This window comes from Megalobrama amblycephala, linkage group LG11, assembly GCF_018812025.1.
Source record: "Megalobrama amblycephala isolate DHTTF-2021 linkage group LG11, ASM1881202v1, whole genome shotgun sequence".
Taxonomy (NCBI): Eukaryota; Metazoa; Chordata; class Actinopteri; order Cypriniformes; family Xenocyprididae; genus Megalobrama; species Megalobrama amblycephala.
Genome location: NC_063054.1, coordinates 4,114,332 through 4,133,993, shown reverse-complemented (window position 1 = coordinate 4,133,993; position 19,662 = coordinate 4,114,332). Strand labels below are relative to the sequence as shown.

The window sequence follows — 19,662 nt, the reverse complement described above, 5'->3', positions numbered from 1 at the left end:
AGCATTACATATATTCTACTAACATTCTATACAAGTAATTAAATAAAGTATAAGTATTAAAAAGTTCTTCAGTCAAGGCAATATCAGCGATGGAGGCGTCATCAGCATTGGTTCTGGTGTCGGTGGTACAGTCTCAGGTGTGAAGCAGCCCCTCCTGTTCTCTTCATGGTCCAGCCTTTTATAGACTATCTGACCACTTGATGTCATCTTCTTGGGAATTCCCCTCATATGTCTATATATGGAGGCCATGTCTCTTTGTTCTGGACTCTTCTCCTCTGCTGCGTCCTGCTCTTCTGATCAAGACATCCTTCAACGGTAAGACTGCCTTTCTTTCTAATACAGATTAGTTCCTTTCTAATCTACTAACATGTTACTAACAAATGCATTACCAGTTGTTTTTTTATTCTTTAATAAGTGATTAATATATGCTTTAATAAAGGATTACAATACCGTGTCTTCTCTTTCTTTAATGATTAATATACCCTATATATATATATATATACTTTTAGGCTCTTTCTTTTTTTTTCTTTCTATATTATTTTGATGTGATCACATCCTTTCTTTTGACCTGATCAAATACCTCTGTTCTTATACACAAATATCAATCTCGTACAAAGATATCATTCTCGAATAAAAACAAATATCTTTCTCGTACAAATATACCATTCTCGTACAAAAATAAATATCATTCTCGTACAAATATACCATTCTCGTACAAAAATATCATTCTCGTACAAAAACAAATATCATTCTCGTACAAAAATATCACTTGTCTGTCATTCTTTAATACAAACATCTGTTGTTGGGGTTTCTTTTTCTTTTTCCACACATTACTTTCCAATCTATCAACAGTTTGTTTTTATAAAAAAGTTATCTCTTCCAATTGTTTCACTGTTTACCCATAAACAAATTATCTATATATCTCTCATAACAGCCGTACTTCATAAACAGCTAACTTCTTTTCACTTGTTTACACACAAACATGTCATTGAACATGTTTCTCCCTCCAAGGTATCTCTTTATGATAGCTGTACCTCATAAACAGCTTACTTCTGTTTATCTTCAAGTCAAAGTTGTGTTGTCATCATTATTCTTTATAAGCTGAAGAGGTACAAGTAGCATAGAAAAGTTGCATTTCCTAATGAAACAGGGTGTGGCTCATATCAACACTGGTGACTGGGCCAACACCACTAGTGGAGGCAGACTCATGCTAGGAGCTGTAGGTCACTGGTAGGGAAAAGGTTAGAGGCAACGGAAGGAAGGGAAGGAAGTTTTATCTGGGCCTGTGTCAGTAGCGGAGACAGTCTCACACTAGGAGCTGCAGGCCCTGGACAAATGGGGAGTGTTAGAGGCAGCAGGATGAATGCCTGAGACGGCTGAGCTTGCTGGTTCAGGGGTAAAATCTGTGTTCATTCCCAGCAGCACAGGTCATTCTGTTCTTAAAGCAGGAAAGACTGGAGGAGCATCTCAGTTCAGTTTATACGGAGCACGTCTTGAGGCCTGTTCCACAAAGACATTTTCAGTTTCTACCCAGGTAAGTTTGAGATTAGTTTGAGCAAACTCTGGTTTTTCAGACTCCTGTAGGTGGGTTGGTTTTTAGTGGTGTTTATCGTCATGGTAACATATGGCTAACCTGCTCCAGAGCTGGTTCTGTTCTGGGTTAGAGATCGCAGACCAAAACTGGACCAATCAGCTGTGAGTAAAATGACATATATGATGAAATAAAGACACTCCAAATTACAGCAGTTTACAGTGAAAGCTAATTATTTAAAGGTGCCCTTGATTCAAAAATTTAATTTACCCTGGCATAGTTAAATAACAAGAGTTCAGTACATGGAAATGACATACAGTGAGTCTCAAACCCCATTGTTTCCTCCTTCTTATATAAATCTCATTTGTTTAAACGACCTCCGAAGAACAGGCGAATCTCAACATAACACCGACTGTTACGTAACAGTTGGGGTGAACGCCCCAATATTTGCATAATGCCAGCCCACGTTCCCAACAATTATCAAAGGGATTACACAAGGGCAGCCAGTATTAACGTCTGGAGCTGCACACAGCCGAATCATCAGACTAGGTAAGCAAGCAAGAACAACAGCGAAAAATGGCAGATGGAGCAATAATAACTGACATGATCCATGATAACATGATATTTTTAGTGATATTTGTAAATTGTCTTTCTAAATGTTTCGTTAGCATGTTGCTAATGTACTGTTAAATGTGGTTAAAGTTACCATTGTTTCTTACTGTATTCATGGAGACAAGACTGTCGTTATTTTCATTTTTTAAACACTTGCAGTCTGTATAATGCATAAACACAACTTCATTCTTTATAAATCTCTCCAACAGTGTAGCAATAGCCGTTAGCCATGGAGCCCAGCCTCAGATTCACTCAGAATAAACTTTTAACATCAAAATAATAACTTTACTCACATAATTCGAAGCATGCATACAGCATGCATGACGAACATCTTGTAAAGATCCATTTGAGGGTTATATTAGCTGTGTGAACTTTGTAAATGCGCTGTAATATAGTTGACAGCTCGTGTGGCAGGAAGCTCGCGTCTTAAAGGGGCGGCGTCGAGTGTAAATCAGTGCATTGTTAATGATGCCCCAAAATAGGCAGTTAAAAAAATTAATTTAAAAAAATCTATTGGGTATTTTGAGCTGAAACTTCACAGACACATTCAGGGGACACCTTAGACTTATATTACATCTTTAAAAAAAAAGTTCTAGGGCACCTTTAATATATTTACATTATATGAATTATAATTATTTATAATTCCTATAACACATTCATAGAATGATTGCATAAATTGGCAAATTAATATTAAACTTTGCATTTAAATTAATATAAATATAATAAATGTAAGCTTTTAAAATGACTAAGCTTATGTGTTTTCTTTTAAGCTTTTTGTGAATCTATTTAATTTATTACTTAACTTTCTTGATAAAGTCCTAAGATCAGCTTCCTTTCTGAACAAAAAGACTTACTGTAGGCTAATGCTGAACATGATTGAGAACTGGTTGTCAGACATGAACTAAAATAAACCCTTTGAAATGACCTTGTTAGAAGTTTTCAGGTAATCTGTGACACCTGACATCAGACTGAACAACCGAAGCATAATCTGGGCCAAATCCTCATCTGTGTTATCTATCAAGCTAATATTAACAAATAATACCGACAACAATACAGAACACATCAGAGAAACCAAACGCTTCAGCTGAAAAGCATTAAACTTGAATGGCTTCACAGCACTGAGACAAACGGGCGAGAGACAGTTCTGTCCTGATCTGAAACTCTTTCACACTGACCCTTCATGACTGAACATTGTGTCTCTAACCTATTTCTTGATTTTTTCAATCAATGTTTCCATTTTCTCAAGAGCTTTTATCTATTAAAGTACTTCAGGCTCATTTCTATCATAGACTACAGCAGTCAGAAGACTTCAGATTCATTCTTCCACGTTTAATGGTGGTTGACAAACCAAGGTTTCTGCCACCTTCTGGACTGGAGTGTGAATCTTTCTCTCTCATATGCTGCATAATATTCCTTCAGTTTCAAGTTTTACAGTAATTAAAAGAAAATGACCTTAATAGGTTATATTATTATTATTGTGTTTCTTTAGTTTATGTCTGTGCCTCAGTTCGTCTCATTTGAGAACTTGGAGGATTTGCCTGAAGTCAGTGGACCGAGACTGCCATCTGCTGGTGATGCATTACATAAATATGGGGCACAGCTCAGTGTTTTTGTAGAATGGCATTATTAAAAGCTCATTCTGCTTATAGATGAGCCATGATGACAGAATTGTTGTGGAGGGATGTGACCGGCAGCATAGCCAGCAGTGTTTGCACGATGAGGTCTGGTCAGTGTAGGTCTTCACTGCGGTAAAGGGCTGTTGTAGTCTTTACTGAATGCAAGACCACTATCTGACCTGAATATAGACTTATTAGCTGTAAACAACATGAAGTAAGACATAGCGACATAAGACATACAGGGAAGGACTTTTGAATTTTTCATGTGTATGTGCTTTATTAGAGTATTTCGTTATAAAATGTATATTTCAGAGTATTTCACCCCATTTAACCTTTTTTTTTTTGGTCAGGATCCTGGACACTCTTGTCACTTCCAGCAGCCTCAAAACACTAAAAACCATTTCATGATTTAATTGTTTTTATACACTGAATCTTTTTCTGTGTTCGCCGCTGACATTTCTGTTTGGTCTTTTGCATTGATAAATCCTGTTAAATCATTATATAGATCTGTACATTAGAGTGATTTCATTTGGTCACACAACATTTTGTAACACTTTCTACCTCCCTTTTTCTTAATCAGTTTCAATGAATTAAAGATAATGTAGTGATTACTGTATCTCAACTGTATTAATTATCGTATTAATTACTGTATCCACTTCATGAGAGAGTGCGAGCTCTTTTGAGTACTTATAGTTCAAGATTAATTAATCCCCGCTGTTACAAGGAGCGTTTTAGGAAGTCTTTTTTACAAACCGCTTTTAGATTGTACAACCAGCGTTATACAAGATGATTGAGTATATTCTAGGACTACTTGGTTGTATATAATCTTAATACTTTGCGAAACTGATACGGGAGGAAAAGTGTTGTGATGAATGTTGTTTATGTTTTCTATCTGTTTATTTATTGTTGTGCTGCTGTGACATGTAAATTTCCCATAGGGGATTAATAAAGTTTATAATCATCATCATGATGAACATGATATTTCAAAATGATTGTGGTGCTAAACTAGTTTAAACCAGACTAAGGTTTGGACTCTTGTCAGGTCAGTGCGGGCGATCAGCTAAACCATCTAGAAACATCAGCAGCTAAACCATTAGTTAACAGTTTTCAATGGCTTGTGTGTATAAGTATGTATAAGACCACTAAAGCATGTTGCATATGATAATGTTTATGATTTATAATGTAACATAAAATGTATTATTAAAGAATTAGTTCACTTTCAAATACAAATTTTTCTGATAATTTACTCATGCCCATGTCATCCAAGATGTTCATGTCTTTCTTTCTTCAGTCAAAAAGAAATTAAGGTTTTTGATGAAAACATTCCAGGATTTTTCTCCATATAATGGACTTCAACAGCCTCCAAATGGTTGAAGGTCCAAATGTCAGTTTCAGTGCAGCTTCAAAGAGCTTTAAATGATACCAGACGTTTTAACGTTATAACCATAGACGTAAGACGTTCATCTTGAACTAGCGCTCTTCTTCTTCTTCTCTATTAGAATTCCGGCAGTGTAGACGCTGCTAAGTGTATTACTGCCCTCCACAGGTCAAAGTTTGAACTAAATTGTCATATACAATATGCTAGTGCAAGTATATAACAACTGCCAACTGCTGTTGCTGAGTGTTATATTTCTGTTTCTGTTTCGGTTTCTGTTTTCAAGTCAAGTGTAATTTTGTATCTGTTCATTTTTGGATTCATTAAAACTGCACTTGGGTTCACATTCAACTCTCCTTCAGTGGACGTTCATCACAGGCTGATTGCAGCACAGATTTTTCACACACAAAAAAAAAAAAAAATCAGGATCTAATTGCAGCAGTCTCTATTTATTAAACTCAAAAATAGAAAAACTACTCCATACAATCAGATCTCTTAAAAAGTATGAACAGAACAACCCAATTTCTTTGAAGATGGAACAAAGACTAATAGAAAATACTTGATGCAATGAGGAGATCCAGGTCGGATGATTAAATCGATTTTATTGGTTAATAAAATATGATCAAATAATAAATCATAGACATATTGATTTGGAATGATAAAAATGCAAATTTAATAAAGAGAAATTATGATAAAAGGGTAATACAAACAGTTAGAAACCAACTTTAAAATCCAAGTATTATCTAAGTAAAATGTTAATAAAAATCTTAGTAAGATCTTAACAAAATCTGAGTAAAATATTCTTGCCTAAAAATAAAGTTTGTCAAGATCTTGTTGAATCAGAATGCCAAAGAGTAAAATTGAGTCATGATCGAGAGAGTATCAGATCGAGACTGAACATACAGAAAAAGAAGAAGGTACTTGGTCATTGCCTCGGCCATGCACAGTTTACTTCTGCAGATGAAAATATCTTGTACTTATCATGTAACACATATTTGCACATGCCAGAGGAAACTTACTCAGAATGCATATGTGTACAGCAGAATGAAAAAAACACAGGTCAACAAGGACAGATCAAGAAAGAAACAATGTACTTTTGTCATAAAAGAATGATAAACATAAAACAATAAATGATTTCTTATGATTAAAATATAACTGATTAAATGATCGATTGTTATTATGAGAAATATTCGTCCCAATACTCAACAATACTAACCAAACCAAAGAATGAAGCAGATGCAGTGCATTAATCAAACAAGTAACCATGGAAACAAATGCTAACAAACACTTTCTTTAAAGATATTGTTGTTTTGATCAAAAAGAGTAAATGTCCATTTTAAAATAATTCAAAGCTGGTTATTTTGATGTTTCAATGTTTCAATTTCATCAAACAAAGACTGGATTAAGTAGCCTGATATTTCACCTTAACCTGTAAACCCATAACATGTTGCATAACTATTCTGTTTGTTCCCAGGGGTGTATTTAATTTACATGGTATTGAAAAGAAAACCACTGAACACTGTGACATTATCTTCATCCCAGATCCATGTATAATTTTTGAGTACCATATAGACTTGATCCCCTTTCTCCAACAGCAGTGTTAAGCCATTGCCTCCATTCTCTGTACGACCTCCAGTCTTGTGATGTCCTGTTATTACTTGTTGCTTTCCATTTCTATACAAGGCCAACCATGTTGGATTTTCAACTCCACAATGGTAGAAGAAACTGAAATAGTAAACTCCTCGTACCGGTGCAGTGAAAATCCCTGTTAAAGAGTGAGACAGATCTCCATTAACAGCTGTAGACATGAATTATACAAGTGTGTAGATATTGTTTTCAGCAGTTTGGATTATCAATACCTGTGAACTTGTTATAGGCATCACCAACATTACTGTAGATTGTCTTGTAAATCAGTGTTGTATCTGCGTTTACTGGTCCAAAGAGACCATTTGATCCCAATGCAGCTGAAAATGCCACCTTTGGTTTGTCTGAAGAGAACATATACCTTCTTAAAATGTTGAAAATTGGCCCAGTATCAATGAAAACAATTTATACATAACTCTTTTTGAAACACATTTACATTTAAAAAAGTATATATTAAACAAAGATTATTGCAGTACATTTACAGGAAAATACTATTTCAGTCTTTCTAATTCAGAATTTCACATTTAGTTCAGTGTGATCCATGCCATTTCTTTGAAACAGTTTACAATCAAACAAACAATTGCACAGTAAATCCTACACCAATTGTTTTTCAGTGAATATGATATTACAGCACATCGGTCTTAAAAACACTAGTCTAACCTTGGTTTTCCTTTTGGAGTTTCTCAATCTGAGCTTCACTTTTAGCAAGTCTGGTTTCCAGAGTTTTCAAGAGTTGGTTATCTGTGGCTTCAAGTTCCTTCAGTATGTCTGTACATATTTTCAAAAGAAAAAAATGTTTGTTTTCATCTTTATTCAGAGGCATTCAGAGTGAATACAGTATATATTATTAAATACGATATTCAAAAAACATTAAAAATAAACTAGCTTTACATGTAATATCAAATAACACACTACAGATTAATTATAATCAAATACTTTACATGTGCTTTAGTATGTTTGATGTCAACATAAGTGTAGGCCCTATTATTTAAATCATGACAAAAGATTATTAAAACATGACGCTTAAGTGTACTTAAGTTGTCCTTTTTCCTGTTTCTGGTTTTGTTTACAGGATCCTGACAGCTGTGCTCACATATTCGGTTTGTGTTTTTGGATCCTGACTTTTCTGTCTAGGTTGGTTTCGGTTCCTGAATCGAGATCTGGATGTTCATGCGATCCGGCGATTGGTCTGTGTAGCACCACATGATGAGAACATGAACCACTCATGAACACTGTCTCATCATGCTAATGCAAAGGCATGTGGCCATCAAATGAGGACAGGAAACGACCGCATCCAGAAATGCATGGATGGAGGATGCTAAAAAGACGCTCACTGCCACTTGCTCTTTTTAGGGAAATGCTCTTTCAGTACTGAAGAGCACAGGGGGAACAGGTCTATATAGATCAGAGGTTCACGTTAACTTAAAATTTTCCATCATTGACAGATTTTTTTTAGCAGTGACGGAAAAATCTGAAAGCCATTCAGCATTTTGACAGATTACACTGAGTGTCTATTGTAACTTGTAACTGTAATTCTCACCCCTGTCCACTTGGTGGCGAGTGCACCGATGGTGACTATCAAGTTAATGGTCAACGAATGGCTTTTTTGAGATACATATGACTATGCCTGCATCTTAATGTGTATAGAGGCTGTGCATCGACGTCACTTTCCCGCCGGAACACTGCTCCCTCAGCTGGACCGAGTGGCAAAAGAACCTGCTGCATGACTGGATTTAATAGAGGAAACTATGAAAACGAGAGTAAAACAAACGATTACACTAAATGTTAGGCTCGAAAGTGTTCCTTACAACTTGTCAAATAAACCTAATTCAGGAGTCGTGTTTCCTGACATGTGTCTGATTTTGACGCCGGGGAAATACATGAAGCAAATCTGCCTGTGAATATTTTATATAACTACATAGGTACAGTAGGTTTAAATCAGCGTAATCACTTATATCAATGTTATATATATCGTCATATTGTCCAGCCCTAAAATATATTGTTTTATAGTATAGTTTTAGTTTATTTAAAAACACCCAATTATGCAGAATATAAGATGGAAAATATTTAATTTAATAAGTTGTCAATACAATATATAACAATACAATATACAGGTGCTGGTCATATAATTAGAATATCGTGAGTTCATTTTTTTATTGTAAATTATTTTTAAAAATGAAACTTTCATATATTCTAGATTCCCTACATGTAAAGTAAAACATTTCAAAAGTTTTTTTTTTTTTAATTTTGATGATTAGAGCGTACAATCTCATGAAAGTGCAAAATCCAATATCTCAAAATATTAGAATATTTCCTAAGATCAATCAAAAAATGGATTTTCAAAACAGAAAAGTTCAAGTTCTTTAAAGTATGTTCATTTGTACAGTCAATACTTGGTCGGCAGCACGTATTACAGCAAATGACTTGCTCCTAGCACAAATTACAGCATCAGTGAAGTGTGGCATGGAAGTGATCAGCCTGTGGCACTGCTGAGGCACTATTGAGCCTTCAGATCATCTGTATATTGTTGGATCGACTGTTTCTCATCTTTCTCTTGAAAATATCCCATAGATTCAGGGGTCAGGCATGTTGGCTGGCCAATAAAACACAGTAATATCATGGTCAGCAAACCACTTGGAAGTGGTTTTTGCACTGTGGGCAGGTGCTAAAGTCCTGCTGGAAAAGGAAATCAGCATCTCCATAAAGCTTGTCAGCAGATGGAAGCATAAAGTGCTCCAAAATCTCCTGGAAGATGGCTGCATTGACTTTGCACTTGATAAAACACAATGGACCAACACCAGCAGACGTCACGGCCACCCAAATCATTACTAACTTCAGAAACTTCCCACTAGACTTCAAGCAGCTTGGATTCTGTGCCTCTCCAGTCTTCCTTCAGACTCTGGGACCATGATTTCAACATGAAATGCAAAATTTACTTTTATCTGAAAAGAGGACTTTTCGACCACTGTTCACTGTCCAGTTCTTTTTCTCCTTAGCCCAGGTAAGATGCTTCTGACTTTGTTTCTGTTTCAGAAGTGGCTTGATAGTCCTTTTCCTGAAGATGTCTGAGTGTGGTGACTCTTGATGCGCTGACTCCGGCTTCATTCGACTCATTGTGAAACTCTCCCAAGTGTTTGAATCGGCTTTACTTGACAGTATTCTCAAGCTTGCGTTCATTCCTGTTGCTTGTGCACCTTTGCCTACCCAATTTCTTCCTTCTAGTCAATTTTGCATTTAATATGCTTTGATACATCACTCTGTAAACAGCCACCACATTCAGTAATGACAATCTGTGACTTACTCTCTTTGTGGAGGGTGTCAGTGATTGTCTCCTGGACCATTGCCATGTCAGCAGTCTTCCCAATTAGTGTGGTTTCAAAGAACAAGAGATACCCGGAATTTATACTGTAGGGATGGTCATTTAATGAAACTCAAATGTAAATATTCTAATATTTTGAGATATTGGATTTTGGACTTTCATGAGCTGTACGCTCTAATCAACAAATTAAAAAAAAAAAAAAAAACTTTTGAAATGTTTTACTTTACATGTAGGGAATCTAGAATATATGAAAGTTTCATTTTTAAAAATAATTTACAATAAAAAAACAACTTTTTCACGATATTCTAATTATATGACCAGCACCTGTATACGGTATGATTTTACGTCAAAATCCAACAATTTGACATGAAATTAAACTGCAAATCCATGTTTCTCTGCTGGAGTCCAGCTGTTTCTGTGAATTGCAGCGATCCATCTGCTTCTTTTTTCTGTAGCTTTCGGCAGTCTTTAAATATATACCTCAGATTTTGTGTCAAAGCTATTTGTGCAGTCAATTACAAAGCTCTTTCCCGTTTTGGATGTGTTTTGTGTGTTTTTCGCGGCATTCACACTGAAAATCGACGTTGCCGCTCAGTCTTTTGCCACTCAGTGGGCGTAACCGCAGTCATAACAGTCAACGGTGACGTCACGTGCATACCCTCTATACTATCCATCCTAAATAGTAGGCTATGTGACATTAGTAATATTCAATATTAAGGTGGATAGGGTGGATAGTATGCACATTGGGATGCAGGGATTGTTTACAAACTGTTTTTTCGATGTCTTTCCGTGATTGAAACACTGGTTGAGCGATTACATGAGAGGCATGATACAGATTTTGTTGTACTGTATCTTTCAACATATTTTCTGATGTTCAGTCATGTTTATTTCGTTCTCTAACCATAGGCAAAGCGTGTGTAAGGCTGGGGAAGGCCCCTGGCAATGGGTAAAAAAAATAAAGGGGGCTTGGCCAAAAATGCATCTGCACATTTAAACTAAATCTAGTAATAAAATGAAAATGGAAATTAAATGAAAAGTGTTGGTTGCGGCATTTAATATAGATCTGCTCATGTTGCGTTATACTTTTTATGCATTTTACAGCGTTGCACCCTATAACCAATCACACACGATTCTGTTGAGCTTACAATTGCAATGGCCAAGGCGTTCAGATCAGTCATCACTGAAACGCCGGAGTTTTGTTCAGTGCGCGAGCTGAACTCGGAATTCTAACTGAATTCTGCACTCTTGCTAATGCTCTCAGTCTCTAAACAGATTTGGTGATTGTGCTCTTAAGAGCGTCGAAACTAATATAAACAGGTTTTCTATTTACAACGTATTTTTGAGCAATGTAGCCAATCACAAACTTTCTTGATGATTTCTTGAATGCATGAGTTTGAGTCCAGTGCTGAGATCTGCACACTCAAATCCTCTCGTTATAATTTAACTTTTAACAAAAAAGTTTAGTTATTATGTAGGCCAAATAAGATATTCATTGTTCAGACAGCTTAATCGATTAGCAGAACTTTGTGAGATTGCAATGAATTAAGATGAGTGACAGTTTAGTGGTTATAAAGGGAGCGCTTTTATGCACGCTTTCTTGGCTTTATAGTATGGAAGCTCGTTTCCGTCTCTTAATAAAAAAATAAAAACAGTAATTGCGACTTTATCTCAGAATTCGGACTTTTTTTCTCACAATTGCGAGTTATATAGTCAGAATTGTGAAATATAAACTCACAATTGCGTGATATAGTCACAATTCTGACTTTTTATCGCAATTACTGTTTTTAATTTTTTATTTAGTGGTGGAAACGGGCTTCCATAGGCCTAATTCATTCAGAATGTGAAGATCACATTTTTTTGCATTTATGTTATGTGTATAGGTTGCTGATAGAGTCTATGTCATGAAATAGTTACGTGTCGCCTATGTGTTTTCATGGAGGAATCGCATCTAGCCTTACCCTAGAGTTGGTTCACCTTCCGCCTATGTCTGTAACATGGTAAAGAGGAGGGGATGAACACGTTCACTTTCGCTCTGGTCGCTTGAACTGTGGCACTACAGTGATCTCGCAAAAAAGGGGGTATTTATTGTTTGAATTTTGTGACAAAAATGGACAGAATTTGAAAAGCTGACACTTTGTTTCATATCAAAAGTAACAAAGCACAAAGCTTATTGTGATGTATTGCACAAATTTCATGATGAAACCTGAAAAGTGACCCACAGTCTCTGTTTAAATGTGTGAATAAACATGAAAATGTGAACAAAAACAGAGCCTATTAAATAGCTTATTATCATTAATATATGAAAATTAAAATGATGGGTAACAATAGATTATGACAGAATTTTTATGTTCCTGTCCGTCAAAATGACAGACAATGTGGAAGTCTAACGCAACCTCTGATATAGACTTATAGATTCACAATGAATTTTGCTTTGCATTTATTATGAATAATTAATAATGATTATTATTAAAGGATATAAATGATGAGATTTGCATTTATTAAAGTAAAGAAATTATTTATATTAATCAATCATTTCTTTTTCAGCAATGACTGAGGTCTTTCTGCAGAAATGCCATGATACAGTGGGCTTAAGGGTCAACAGTTTTTGTGTTTTAAGTTGATTATCTGTTGTTTGTGTATGTTTCGTTTTAATTATGCGCAATGTATTCATTGTTTTATTTTATTTTTATGTTAGCTATATTTTTAAATGTCCTATTGGTTTTCATACAGAGAAATGTATGTTTCAATTGATCAAGTCTTTGTATTGCTTATTGTGAATTCATATGATTAAGTACAGTAGCCTACATTTGACATTAAATACATAATATACTCTGTCTTTAAGGACTATTTGTAACAACATGAACAAAGGAAAAAATATGTTCATATACAGTCAATTGGGAAACACTTTACAACATGTTACACATTTATTAATAGCCACACCTGTTAGGAAATATGGTTGTCAATAACTGACTGTGTGAATTAACTGTGAATGAAGTAAATTATATATATTTTTAAAAAGATAAAGATTCATGCAGAAAAAAGTGCATATGAAACTTACCTGAAGCCAGTATGGAGCCGATACTGTCACTGGCTTCACTCACTCCCACTTTATCCACTATCCTGTAGCGGATCAAGTACTGCTTTCCAAACTCCAGTCCAGTCAGGGTAAAGTCTTCATCAGTTGTGTTTTTGACAAGCCACTGTTCCTCAGCACCAGAACCTGCTTTTACCTGCTGGTACTCCACTCTGTACCGCACAGTTTCTCCAGTTGGGGACTTCTGCAGTTTCAGGGACACACTGCGCTCCAGGACATTCTTCACTATTGGTGGGGGAGGCTTCGACACGGGCTGGAACTGTGTGTTTGTCAGCTTCCCTTTTTCATACAGATAGATGGAGGAGCCTGAACTAAATGGATCGGATATGGCAGAAATAATAAATCTGTACTTCTTTTCATCTTTATTAGCATCTGAAAAACTTTTGAAAAGAGTTAAGTTCTCTCTTATCTTTGTGATGACATCAGGATAGTTGATCCACTTTTTGTCAGATGTTAACATACTAGAACTGGTTTTCATCGCCACATCTAACTCTTTCAACTTAGCAGATTGCACAAACTCCTTCAGGGTTGAAAGATACTGGTCTTCATACTTCAGAGATGTGAAGGTCAAGCACACTACAACATCAGTATTAGGATCAAGGAGGATGGTGTTGAGACGGTCTGAGTCTTCAGTTAGGATTCCCTCCAGCACCTTGGTGTGAGAACTCAAGAAGTTAAGTTCAGACTTTGCATGATCCAACCACTGGCTTAAGCATATCAGGTTTAAAAGGGGAGCTGTAGTGGATCTTCAGGATGTCTTACAATGAATTTTCCTCCTTTTCTCCTCCTCGTATAGCAGGCAAGACCCTAGCCAGTGCTTTCAGGATCACTGTTTTGTAAATGCTAAAAGAGCCCTGAAATGAACAGAGCCTCTCTTTGATGTCTCTGAAAACATTTACCAGTGTATTTCTGAAGAGGTCGTTGCATGTCCTCTCTACTTCACCCAGCTCCTCGATTACATCTTCAGTTTTGGAAACCAGACTTGTGCTAATTGTCTCTCTTCAGTTGAGCAGCTTTTGTATCCAGTAGAGAAAGAGGATAGAGCCAGACTTTTATTGGAAACTGCATTCTGTGGATTCTCCTTCAGGAGAGCAGGGAGTTTCTTGTACGCCTCTACAGCCTCCATGTAAGTGGTGGGGCTCTTCTCAAGGTGGACGTCACCATAAAATGTGCAGGCGATGCTCTCAACCATCTTCTTATGACCATCTGACATTTTTAAAGCTCCTTCTCCCTCAATAGAAAATCCAGGGATCTTCTTGACCAAGATATTCAGTTGTCCCTCAATCTCCTGCTTGTTTTCCTCTTCTGAAAAGGTCCGGTCAAACACCATGAAGGCTTGAGCTCCGTACAGTACAGCCGTGACCACATGAGTTGCAGTTTTCTGGTCAAAGACCTCAGGGTAGGTGATCTGGCCCAGCTGGGTCATAGTGAGCTGGTCGAATCTGGAGGTTTCTCTGTAATACATTGTAACTCTGGACTGTTGGTTTGAGGATTTGGTATCATGCAGAAACTTGGCAGATCCTCCCACCTCCACCAGCCCTCCCAGAAAGCTGGCCTTCAGTGAAGCACTCACATCCAGGAGACTGGACTTACTAGAGAGAGAGTCGGAGCTACTGAACTTCAAATCTGTCATGAGCTGACGATGACTATCCAAATCTTCACTCAGTGACTTCTTATCCCACAGAGTAACACCTGAAATGAGAAATGGCTTTAACAGTTACGTATGAGGGTGCAATGGACTGTTGAATTAAACATGCCGATTTTGTATCTATAAGACTAATAATTTAATTTTAGTCAGGACCACTTAAGTCAAAAAATTACCATAGACAAACTTTTTAGTCAATTTTTTAGTTACATTTGGCGGTATGGCTCTGTTCTAAATTCCCCGTCCTTTTCATGAGCTCCATGAAAGCTAAGACTGTGAACAGCAGCAGCTTCTGGGGACAACCTCCCATTTTTTAACTGGGAGAGCAGCACAAAATCCCCCTATTGAAGACAGAGCATGCATCAATGACAACAGAATGACACTGATTAAGTTAAACTGATGCTGTGTTTAAGAAATGCGCCTTATTTGGGAGTTGCCAATTGAGTCCGTAGAAATTGGATCAGCTGATATGGGTGGGGTTGGAATTTGCGAATCAGCTGATAGTGGAGCTTGACTATGAGGCCTGCCTGAATGCAGAATGCTTGATATTTGGGTGCTTCATTTCATATCTTAATTAAAATGACCACACACAAACTGTTGTGTTGATTCACATTTGGGTGAAAAAGGGAGGATAAATCATTTTAGTAGGTACCATACACCACCTGGAATGAAGGTATCCTTGCGGCAGTCATAAAGCATACCAGGAAACAGAGGTCTTCCTAGAGCTGCAACTTCAATGGGCTGTGATGCCATGACTGCAGTAAACAACAATGAACAATGGAGATATTTATACATTTGATGTTTAATAATGACTACTTTATCATTCTCAAATTCTTTTTACTTCTTACTGATTTCATTAGTTCTCACATTTCTAAAATTCCTTAAAATGTAATCTAATTTGGTGTTAAAAAAAAAATCCCAAATAAAGGCATAAATTCTTCCTTCACTAAATGCAATCCATTAAATAATTTCTAACCATTACATGCGGTGAAATGACATATGCATCTGATTATTTAAGATATTTTTTTTTTTCCTAATGCATTATGAGTCTCCTTGTAATACTGTTGAGATCTAAACCCCTCATAATCTGTTGGTGTCTTTATTCACACTGTCATAACATTACCTATTTGTATCATTTTAAAGTGGTGTCTCACCTGGGCCCTTGTGTGTATTCGGTATGTTAAGAAATGAAGTCGTCTGGTAATGTCTTCAGTTGAAGTCTGAAGCCAACTGTGTTCTTTGCTCATGTTTATACTACTGCAGTTTCGCTGGAGGAAAAACTTGACCCAGGGTTTAATAATGTATGTACAGTGTGAAGCACTGCTAATTAATTGTTAACCCCAGGTAAATAATGATCAACGTGAAAGGTGAATCAAGGTAACCCAGGATTCTGCTTGGGTTTATAATCACCCAGGGTTAACTATTAAAAGTATAAACAAGCCCTCATGTTTGTTTTTCATTCTAATGAAAGAAAAGTTCATATTAAAATACTTTTAACTTTCCCATCTTTTTCTTACCATTAACATGAAGATCCCACAGTCAACAGAGCCGGTCAACTGTTGTGGAACATTCAGACGGGACTAGTTTTACATGGAGAGTTGGGGTAATTATTACCAGAGCTTCTCAGTGATTTTATTCCTGTCTGAATGTGCCATCTCACACAAAGAAAAACAGGGGTATCGTTTCTGTACCTAAAAGTACATTTGCCACATGTCACTGTAGATGTTGTAGTATTCAATGCATGACAAAGGAGATATCTTCAAATAACATTTACCGGAACACTAGGAACAAGGAACAAGGAACAAGGATCATGAAAATCACTAGGAAATAAGAACTACAAACAGAATCTAGAAATATGTTAATCATTTTAACAGAATAAGAAGGCTCATGAAAATTGCATGTTATTAAACTTTTATTAAACTGTTAATAAACTTAATAAACAGTTGTTTACATAAAGTCCACAAGATAAAATCTTTTGCTGAATTTATAAAAATGACCCCATTCAAAAGTTTACATACCCTTGATTCTTAATATTGTGTGGTTACCTGATGATCCACAACTTTTTTTTTTTTTTTTTTTTTTTTTGATGGTTCTTCATGAGTCCCTTGTTTGTCCTGAGCAGTTAAACTGACCAACGCTCTTCAGGAAAATCCTCAAGGTCCTGCAAATTCTTCAGTTTTCCAGCATCTTCTGCATATTTGAACCCTTTCCAGCAGTGACTGTAGGATTTTGAGATTCATCTTTTCACACTGAGGACAACTGAGGGACTCAAACTCAACTATTAAAAAAGGTTCAAACATTCACTGATGCTCCAGAAGGAAACGCAATGCATTAAGAGCCGGGGATGTAAACTTTTTGAATTGGATGAACAGAATAAATTGTACTTTTTTTTGTCTTCTGGGAAACATGTAAGTATCTTTTGTAGCTTCCAAAGGGCAGAACTAAATGAAAAAAATATGTTCTTTAAACAAAATTAAAAAAAACCTTGCACATCAACTTCTTGTTCAAAAGTAGTTCAAGAGTCACCCCTGACTCTTAAAGGATTACTCCACTTTTAAATAAAATTTTCCTGATAATTTACTCACCCCCATGTCATCCAAGATGTTCATGTCTTTCTTTCTTCAGTGGAAAAGAAATGAAGGTTTTTGAGGAAAACATTCCAGGATTTTTCTCCTTATAGTGGACTTCACTGGACTCCAGACGGTTGAAGGTCAAAATTACAGTTTCAGTGCAGCTTCAAAGAGCTTTAAACGATACCAGACGAGGAATAAGAGTCTTATCTAGAGAAACGATTGGTCATTTTTAGAAAAAAATATAAACTGTATATGCTTTATAAACACAAACGATCACATTGCACATGCTTCCACCAAAACCACACTTCCATATTCTTCAAAAAGCTTACACTGTATATGCCTTCCCTATTCTACTTACAGAAAAAAATAAAAATAAACTGGTGCCGCGTTCATTCCAGCAAATCAGATAACAAAATCTTCATTTAAGAGAGATGTTTATTAAAGTAAAAAAGGCTACTGGTAAATTTCCATCCAATGAATGTTTATACAATTTCATTAATAACTCAGCTGGGATTTCAGCTAGTCTTTACATTGCATTGTTTTTATGCAAATTATAACTGGAGATATTTACATATCAGTGTAGGATGATGATATCCAGGTCTATTCAAATACTGAATACAAATATTCAAATAAAGAATACAGCCTCTTTTACACACTGGTAAATTCCTGGTAAATTCAAAAATACTGGTAAAATTTATTTTGTGTGAACAGCACATTTACCAAAAAAAAAAAAAAAAAAAAGTTGTTGACTGTATTACTTTGTGGGAAGGGTTTATCACTCTCACATCATTATTTTGAAAGAACACTGTTTCCATAGCAACCGGAGCTTTTAACGGCTGCTGAGATGATGCAATGACTTTACCAATCAGCCATTGGCTCTTCTATTTAGAATGCGCGATATCTACCATAGGCATTATATAAGCATACATTTGTATTTTTTAAGAAAAAATGGAATGTTTGGAATGTTTTCCTCAAAAACCTTAATTTCTTTTTGACTGAAGAAAGAAAGACATGCCGGAGCTCCATCAATGTCCAGTGGTGGAGGGGGTTCCCTCTCCTCAGTAGTGGGGCCGGAAGCAGGGTGGACCGGTTTCAACAGAGATACATGAAAGGAAGGAGAAATACGATAATGAGCAGGAAGCTCCAGCCTGTAGGTTACTGGATTTATCTGTCTTAAGATACGAAATGGGCCTACATACCGTGGGCTGAGCTTCCTGCTGGGCAGCCGCAACCGTAGATCTCGAGTCGAAAGCCAGACCCTCTGACCCCGCTGGTAGTTTGGGTGGGGATGCCTCCTGCGGTCTGCCTTGATCCTCTGGGCTCTGATTGCCCTCTGCAGCCTCACATGGGCACTGTCCCACACCCGTTCACTTCTTCGGACCCAATCATCCACCGCAGGCACTTCAGAAGGTTGTCCAAACCAAGGGAACATGGGAGGCTGATAACCTAGAACACACTTGAAGGGGGTGAGTCCTGTAGAAGAATGAGTAAGTGAATTCTGTGCATATTCCGCCCAAGGTAAAAAGTCACTCCAACGTTGTTGTTCTCGGCAACAGTAGGACCTGAGATAACGGCCCAATTCTTGGTTCAGCCTCTCAACCTGTCCATTAGCCTGGGGATGATAGCCAGATGTTAAGCTTACATTAATGTCCAATTGCTTGCAAAAAGCTTGCCAAACACAAGACGTGAATTGTGAACCCCTGTCCGAGACTATATCCTCAGGTATTCCATAGACACGAAAAACATGGTGAAATAATGCTTGTGCAGTTTCCATTGCTGTGGGTACGCCTTTTAGTGGGATAAGACGACATGCTTTAGAGAAGCGATCAATAATTACCAGGATTGTGGTGTAGCCATTGGAACTGGGTAGATCAGTAACGAAGTCCACAGCCAGATGAGACCAGGGGCGCCGAGGAATTGGCAGAGGTTCAAGGAGACCAGCTGGGAGTTCACGGGGTGTCTTGGACTGAGCACACACACTGCAAGACTTGACATACATAGAAACATCATTAATTAGACTAGGCCACCAAAAGGAGTTACGCACCAGTTCTACTGTCCGTTGAATGCCAGGATGCCCGGAGCTCAGAGATGTGTGCACCCATTGTGTGATTCGCTGGCGAAGAGATCTTGGGACAAAATGACGGCCAGGGGGACATTCAGGGGGAGTTGGTTCTGTTTGCTGTTCTCGTTGCAGTTCCTCCATTATATCCCAACGAATGGGTGCCACAATAACAGAAGGAGGTAGAATTGGCC

General features: G+C 37.0%; 1 pseudogene; it reads right to left on the bottom strand.

Moving 5' to 3' along the window:
- Window positions 1-5,652: 5,652 nt before the first annotated feature.
- Window positions 5,653-16,593, bottom strand: LOC125279002 (annotated as a pseudogene).
- Between the last annotated feature and the right edge of the window lie 3,069 nt (window positions 16,594-19,662).